Here is a 6996-nt window from a genome sequence, read left to right as displayed (position 1 = left end):
TGAAAAGCAACTTGCACTTCCTAAAATTAAAAATGCGATTAGACTGGAATGAACTCAGAAACGCTTGACACTTTTCTCAAGTACACCTGGCACTTTTTGAATCCGTTATACTCTTTGCACTTTAGTCTGGCATTTCCAATAGTTAAGATTTGCCTTGAAGTAATATGGTTCTGCTTTGACTTTATGATGCATTTTGCACACAACACTTTTATATGGATGTACAATGGATTTATATGTACAAGACAGTTTTGTCAGGCATTTACCAAGCGGAGTGGCCGAGCAGGAATGTACAAACAGAATTTGGCCTGTAGATATTGTGCCCCCGTTCCATAAACAGCATGATGAACTAGATATTAGGCCATGACCTGAATGGGCTTGGCCATGGGTAGCCAATGAAGATGGTGCACAAATGGAGTAATGTGAGCACAACTAGGTGTGTAAGTGGCTACTCTGGCTGCAGAGTTCTGCAGGACCTGAAGGTGTGCCATAAGAAGTAGACGGTTTGTGTCAGAAATAGGGCATTGCATTGGTCTATGGAGGACATAACAAGTAAGGACACCACAGGGGGCACATAACTGAGAAAGGAGTAAACAAAGAACCTTACTATGGGTTTTTCAGTTGAAGATAGCCCCTTTGACATACTGGATTTATCATAGATTCCGCAGACAGAAAAGACAATATATTTACCCCTAAAGATGGCCAAAAAGAGGAGGTCCAAAAAGCATAGGAAGGAGGGCCCAACACCTCAATTATTTCCCCTGAAACAGCTATTACACATCCATGCGCCTACAGCTTCGAGACAGGCCCTAAACCTGGTTGCTGTCTCGACAAGAGAGATCTAAATGGATCAGGATCTGTGTTATCTGTTAAGAATAACAATGGAAGCCGTGAGAGCAGATAAGCTTGGTAAGAGGTTTCACGTACATGTTAAACAAAACCTGGAAGATGGAGGAAACCTGAGGGACTCCACATCTCAAGGAAGACGGCACAGAGTGAAAAGGGGGAGATGGCAATCGACTGTTCGGTTAGAGAGAAACAAAGAAAATCGGGAAAGAACAGCACCAGAAAGGCCAGCCCAGCTGACAATGGTCAACAATGTCAAAGGCGGCAGATAAGTCAAGTAATAAGCACCGACGCTGCCCAACTCGTGCAGCCAAGCCACATCGTCAACGTTGGAGACCAGTACCCCCTATGTGCCATGTCCTGGATGAAAAATTGATTGAGAAGTGAGGAAGAAGAAAGATTACTCATGAAAGGCCAGACAAAAGCTTCAAGAAGCTTCATAAGAAGATTCCAAGATGGCTCCCGTGACCACTCCACCATGAGGAGCGCGCTCCTGCCCGGCCACCCGTAAAAGGAGCAATAAGTAGCGTTAAAAACAAGACCCTAGGGCAGCAAAAGCAAAGGGGATGACCCGTAAACCGAGTGGTCCCCGAGAAAACTCCAACTTGAGCTTTTGGGGGCAGAGTGAGCGGACCTGAGGCCGCCAGCAGCGATGCCTCTGTGGGGACTGGCAGTTGAGCCGGAGGAGATCAGAGAGAACCCACGTGGGTGGTGCAGAAGATGCAAAGTGCCCATTCAGTCACAGCAACATAGGCGAGACTGGGAGTGTGAGTGGACCACCGCAGATCCCCAGCGGCCGACCTGGGGCAGACAAAGCTGCTGGACCAGCGAGCCCACCGGGACGCAATGGCGCAAACACTGCAGTGCGGAAATCCAGCAAGCCGGCGCGGCACGGACACCCAGCTACAAATGCGAGGAAGCGGTTGGTATTCCCCTGAAATCCTGTGCCTGCCTCTGCCCCATACAGCAAGCCCGGCTCCATGTGGCACAGGGCCTCCACAAGCCATGTGGCGAAGGGCCCCCATGAGCTGTGATGTGCCCCAGCTGGCGGAGGGTAAGCAGGCATAATTAAGGGAGTAGGCAGCAATGAAGCAGGCACACACAAGACGCTCCCCTCCCAAACAATGGACATGGAGGATTATGAAGGCATCTGCCCCAGCGCACCATAACCTACACTTGGAAGGGGACCCCCTACGGCAGGAGACCTGCAGAATACCCAGGCAAAGGCCCAAGCCCATACCATTCAGCAACATCAGAGGCAAACTGCAGTAATATAAGGGTGACAGCACTAAGTCTCCTGCAGCACCCTCCGCTAACGGGCAGGGAATGAACCTGGGGGAGGGTTGGGCGGCGCATGCTTCCAACCCCCAGCATTTGACTCTGCAGGAGAGCGCTGCTTCGCTCCACCACCCACCCTTATGAAAACTAGCCCTGCCATGCAAGATTAACCAAGAAGGAACCTCCATGGGGGCAAGAGCGTACTTAGAGGCTCAGGAGCAGTATGAGCCTAGGGGCACCCCAGGAAGAAATTCAAGAAGCTCCTGGGCTTCTTGCCCAGTGTGACACTGCGACCCCAGGGGGGCAACCAGCCCAGGCTCTAAAGGGGAGCTAGACCCCCACTGCACACAGGAGGGAGAGAGAAGCATCCCCTTCATACGGAATAACTGGGCAATACCCCAGGGTCAAGAGGAACCTCAGAGGCTTGGGAAGAAGCCCCCTACAGTAAGGTGCAGGCAGGCACTCACCATCACAAGGCAATGTTGCACAACAAGCCCAAGGAAGCCAAAAAGGGCCCCTCCAGGGCCAAGATCTCAAGAAAACAGGAAGGGACTCTCCAACAGCTATGGAGAAATGAGGGCGAAGCCCTGGAGGAAGAGGATCCAGCGGTGACAGGGAGGCAGGAACCCCTGACGCTGACACAGGGGCAAGAGGTCACGAGTAAGGTGCTGCAACAGTGCTTTAAGGCATTCAGTGACCAAATGATGGCTACCCTTCAGACACAATTAAGCCTAATACGCACAGAACTTGCACAATCCCTGCAGGAAATCGAAGGCGACAGTTGAATTGATACAAATGAAAAACGCCATTCAAGAACTCAAACACCCGGAAGATAGATGTATTAGCGAAGCAGCAGGCGGTAGCGACACACAACCTGGCGCTCCAAGTCAAGGACTTGGAGAACCACTTGCGAAGGTCCAACATCGGGGTGAAGGGGCTGCCAGAAAGTGTGAGCGATGCCGACCTCAGGGAAATAATGCAGTACATGTTCAAAAATTTGCTGCACATGGCTGGGGAAGAAATTTGCATAGATAGAACTCACTGCGTGGGTCCGCAGCGAGAAGAACCCGGGGCCAGGCCAAGAGAAGTGGTGAGGGCTTTGCAGCAATACGACCAAAACAAATTGATCCTCCAAGCGGCGAGGAAAGCAACCCTGATAAAGGTGAACAGTGCCGTCATAGAACTTTTCCAGGACCTAGCCAAATCCATACTAACAATGAGGAGGCAAATGGGCCCAGTGACCAAAGCCCTTACCAAAGCCCAGATAAGATCCCGGTGGACATTCCCCTTTGGAATAGTCTTGAAGTGGGAAGGGCGCCAACTCCACATCACCACGTTGGATGAGGGACCCAAGTTCCTGAATATTGAAGAAGGGGATGCAGAGGGAGGAAATAATAGGAGGCCAGAATATGAAGGCCACCAAGCCATGGGAATGGAGGAGAGTAGGGAGGTCAAAGACAAGACGCAAACAATTGCCGGGCCCAAGTGGGCAGCAACCAAACCCCCAGGCTGAATAGACTGTCCACTTAACAGCAGCTGTGGGTTAAGACCCGATGGGCTTACAAGGGGAATGTCAGCCTAAGGATTGGCTCCGGGAGACAGGTGGGTGGCAGATCTTGGAAACAGGGGAGAGCAGAGGAATGGCTCTCCGTGCACAGTTATTCTCCGGGATGGGAAACGAGATCCGGCAACCTAGGACGACGTTACGGCCTGGGGAAGTTGAGCCGAGTCCAGCCGGAGGGGGCGATGTTACAGCCTGGGGAAGTTTAGCTGAGTCAAGCAGGAGGGGGCGAAAGGGAAGGTAGGGTGTGGCGGGGGGCTTAAATCGAGGGGGATTGCTTCGACATAGTTATGGGTAGCGGGAAAAGGGATCCAAATACTAAAGGTCAATGTTAGAGGACTAAACACACCGACTAAAGAGACGGAAACTGGAGTACCACCTCCAGGATACCAAGCCTGACGTTGTGGCGCTCCAGGAGACCCATATCAGTAAGCAAGACAGACACAGAATGAAGTTGAGAGGGTACACCCAGGTTCTGCAGGCCAACGACAAGAGCAAAGCTTGAGGGGTCCTCATAGCATTTAGACACCTACCTGACGTCGAAATAATAGGCACAAAAGTCAACAAGGAAGGTAGATTCCTCTTCGTCCTGCTAATATGGGGGGGCTTTCACAATCCCCACAGTGTACGCCCCCAACACTCGGGGCAGGACAGATAGGTTTTCGAGATGCTAGACCAGTTAACAACGGGACAGCTAATACTGACGGGATTTTAACATGGCGTGGCGTCCATCCACGGACAGAAGCATGGACAGGACACCCACATCTAAAGGCCCATCTAGTAAACTACAGGCTAGCATAACAGAATAGCATTAGCAGATATATGACATGAACTAAAAGGGGACTCTAAGGGGTTTACTTATTACTCACATGTGCACCGATCATTCGCAAGAATTGATTACATATGGGTTTCGGTGACACTGCTTGGCCAAGTACGGATCATAGAAAGGGAACCCATAGCCATGCCCGACCACACTCCCCTGCAGGAATCCAATGGAAGAACAGGGGGTGCGGGGGGCGGCGGGTCTCGAAGTGGCGGTTCCTCTGCTATCTGCTGAGAGATTAAGTCATTTGTGATGAGATGTACAAGTCCATCCGCAACTTCTTTGGGGGAAAATAAGACCCTTGACGTGCAGGAACATGTAGTATGGGACGCCTTTAAGGCATCCATGCGGGGGATGCTCGTAGCAAAGAAGGCATCTCGAGCCAAACAGGAGAAGGCCCTCCAGGTGGACCTAGAACAGCGCTTAAAAGGGGTAATGGAGACCGATACAGGGGTAAGGTTCAGGAGGGAGTATAGGCATATCAATATCCTAGCTAAACAAGCAGTAACAATCGCTCCTATTCTTGAGGCAGAAGTATTACCTCCAGGCAAACAAGACAGGGCGCATCTTAGCCAGGTAGGTTAAGCAGAAGGAGGTGGCAGGTACAATACGCCACATTCAGATGGTGGAGGGACAGGAAACCACACGTACAGAAGAGATCCTGCAGGCGTTCAGAGTTCTATACGAGCCTCTACTCTACGGAGGCACAGAGAGTGACCTTCAAAAGGCCTTCTTAAAATCTTGCTGGCTAAAAAGATTAGAACAGAGCCAGCGTGACGCTTTAGAAGGGACGATTACCTAAAACGAGGTGCGCGCAGCAATCCAATCGCTACAACCAAATAAAGCCCCAGGCACGGACGGGTACCACGCCACATTCTATAAAGCATTCCATACCACATTAGTCCCGTTAATGACATCCCTGTTCAACTCCTTCTCCAACCACATCTCCCAGTCCATGGAGGAGGCCAAGGCAATCATCGTCCCTAAGCCAAACACGAAACACACCCTCTGTAGCTCCTACCGCCCTAATAAACCTCGATGCCAAAATCTTTACAAAAATTCTAAGATCTAGAATGGATAAAGTAATCCCTGACCTGATCCACCCAGATCAGGCAGGCTTTGTCAAGGGGAGACAAATGTTTGACATTGTAAGGTGACTATCCCACCTGATAGAGTAGTCATACAAGGCAGTCCTGACGGCGGGGGTGTTAGCGCTAGAAAGCATTCGACCAAGTCAATTGGTCATTCTTGTTTGCTACCATGGAGGTTATGGGGTTTGGCCCAGGCCTTCTCCACCTGGTCAAAGCCAACTATGGCGCACCACTTATCAGGCTAGCCATCAATGGGCATGTCTCCCAGGCGATAAGGGTCACTAGGGGTACTAAGCAGGGCTGCCCATGTCACCATTCCTGTACGCAAACATTCCCAAACCCTTCCTAGCTAGAATTAGATAGGAGAGGGAATAAAAGGGATTACGTTCGGAGGGGAAGAACATAAGGCAATGGCCTTTGCCGACAACCTCCTGGTCGTGCTAAAAGACATGGACACTTCCCTCCAAAGGTTAACGGCACTCCTAGGGGAATTTGGCAGAGTGGCAGACCTGGCAACCAAAAATCAGAACTAAAGGTGCTTCAAGAAGGCACGCCATCAGAAACATCAGATACAGAGCAATTTGGACGAGCAGAGGGATCCCTTCGATACCTGGGGGTGACAATAACCAGTACCCTAGAGGATATGTACCAAGCAAACTATCCCCACCTGTTGGAAACTATCAAGACCTGGCTGGGGGAGAAGAGGCGCCTTAACATATCATGTTTGGGGAGCATGTCATTAAAATGATAATTTTCCCTAGAGCGCTATATTACTTTCAAGCTCCCCCCCGGGTGGTCCCCCCAAAAAATCTTCAAAACCCTGAATTAACTGGTACGCAACTACATCTGGCAAGAGAAAAGAGGGTGGCCTTGAGGGTCATGGTCACTCCCACGGGGGCATGGGAAATGGGAGTTCCGAACTTTCAAATGGACTACCAACGAGCAGTTCAATTGACGGTCATCCGAAACTGATTCAATGGGAATCCCGACAGCATCTGGCGAAGGAGGGATAGGGCAGTGGTGGAAAAGGCCCCTAGATGAGGTCCTGTGGTGTCCAAGAGCGGACAGGCCCCCCCACCCCCAACATGTACAAAAGCCAAATTACAGCCCTGGTGGGGATACATAGGATGTGATGGTTAAAAAAGCAAAGATCATGTCCTACCCATCTCCGTTCACTCGTCTATTCCGCAACCACAGTTTACCCAAGGGCTAGAGAAAGGAGCATATGCTAGGTGGGAAAAAGAAGGCAGTATTCGTGCAAGGGACATGATGGAGTGACAGAAGGTTAAGTCATTCCAGCTCTGTAAACAAACCATGTGTTTGCGGGAGAATAGGGATTGCTATGCTGAACTGCGGCACTGGCTCTCTTCTCGAGATATGAAATGATCCACTACCAGAGA

Source organism: Ambystoma mexicanum, chromosome 1q, assembly GCF_040938575.1.
Source record: "Ambystoma mexicanum isolate Mex_15411 chromosome 1q, UKY_AmexF1_1, whole genome shotgun sequence".
Classification (NCBI taxonomy): domain Eukaryota; kingdom Metazoa; phylum Chordata; class Amphibia; order Caudata; family Ambystomatidae; genus Ambystoma; species Ambystoma mexicanum.
Note: the sequence above shows the minus strand (reverse complement) of the source record.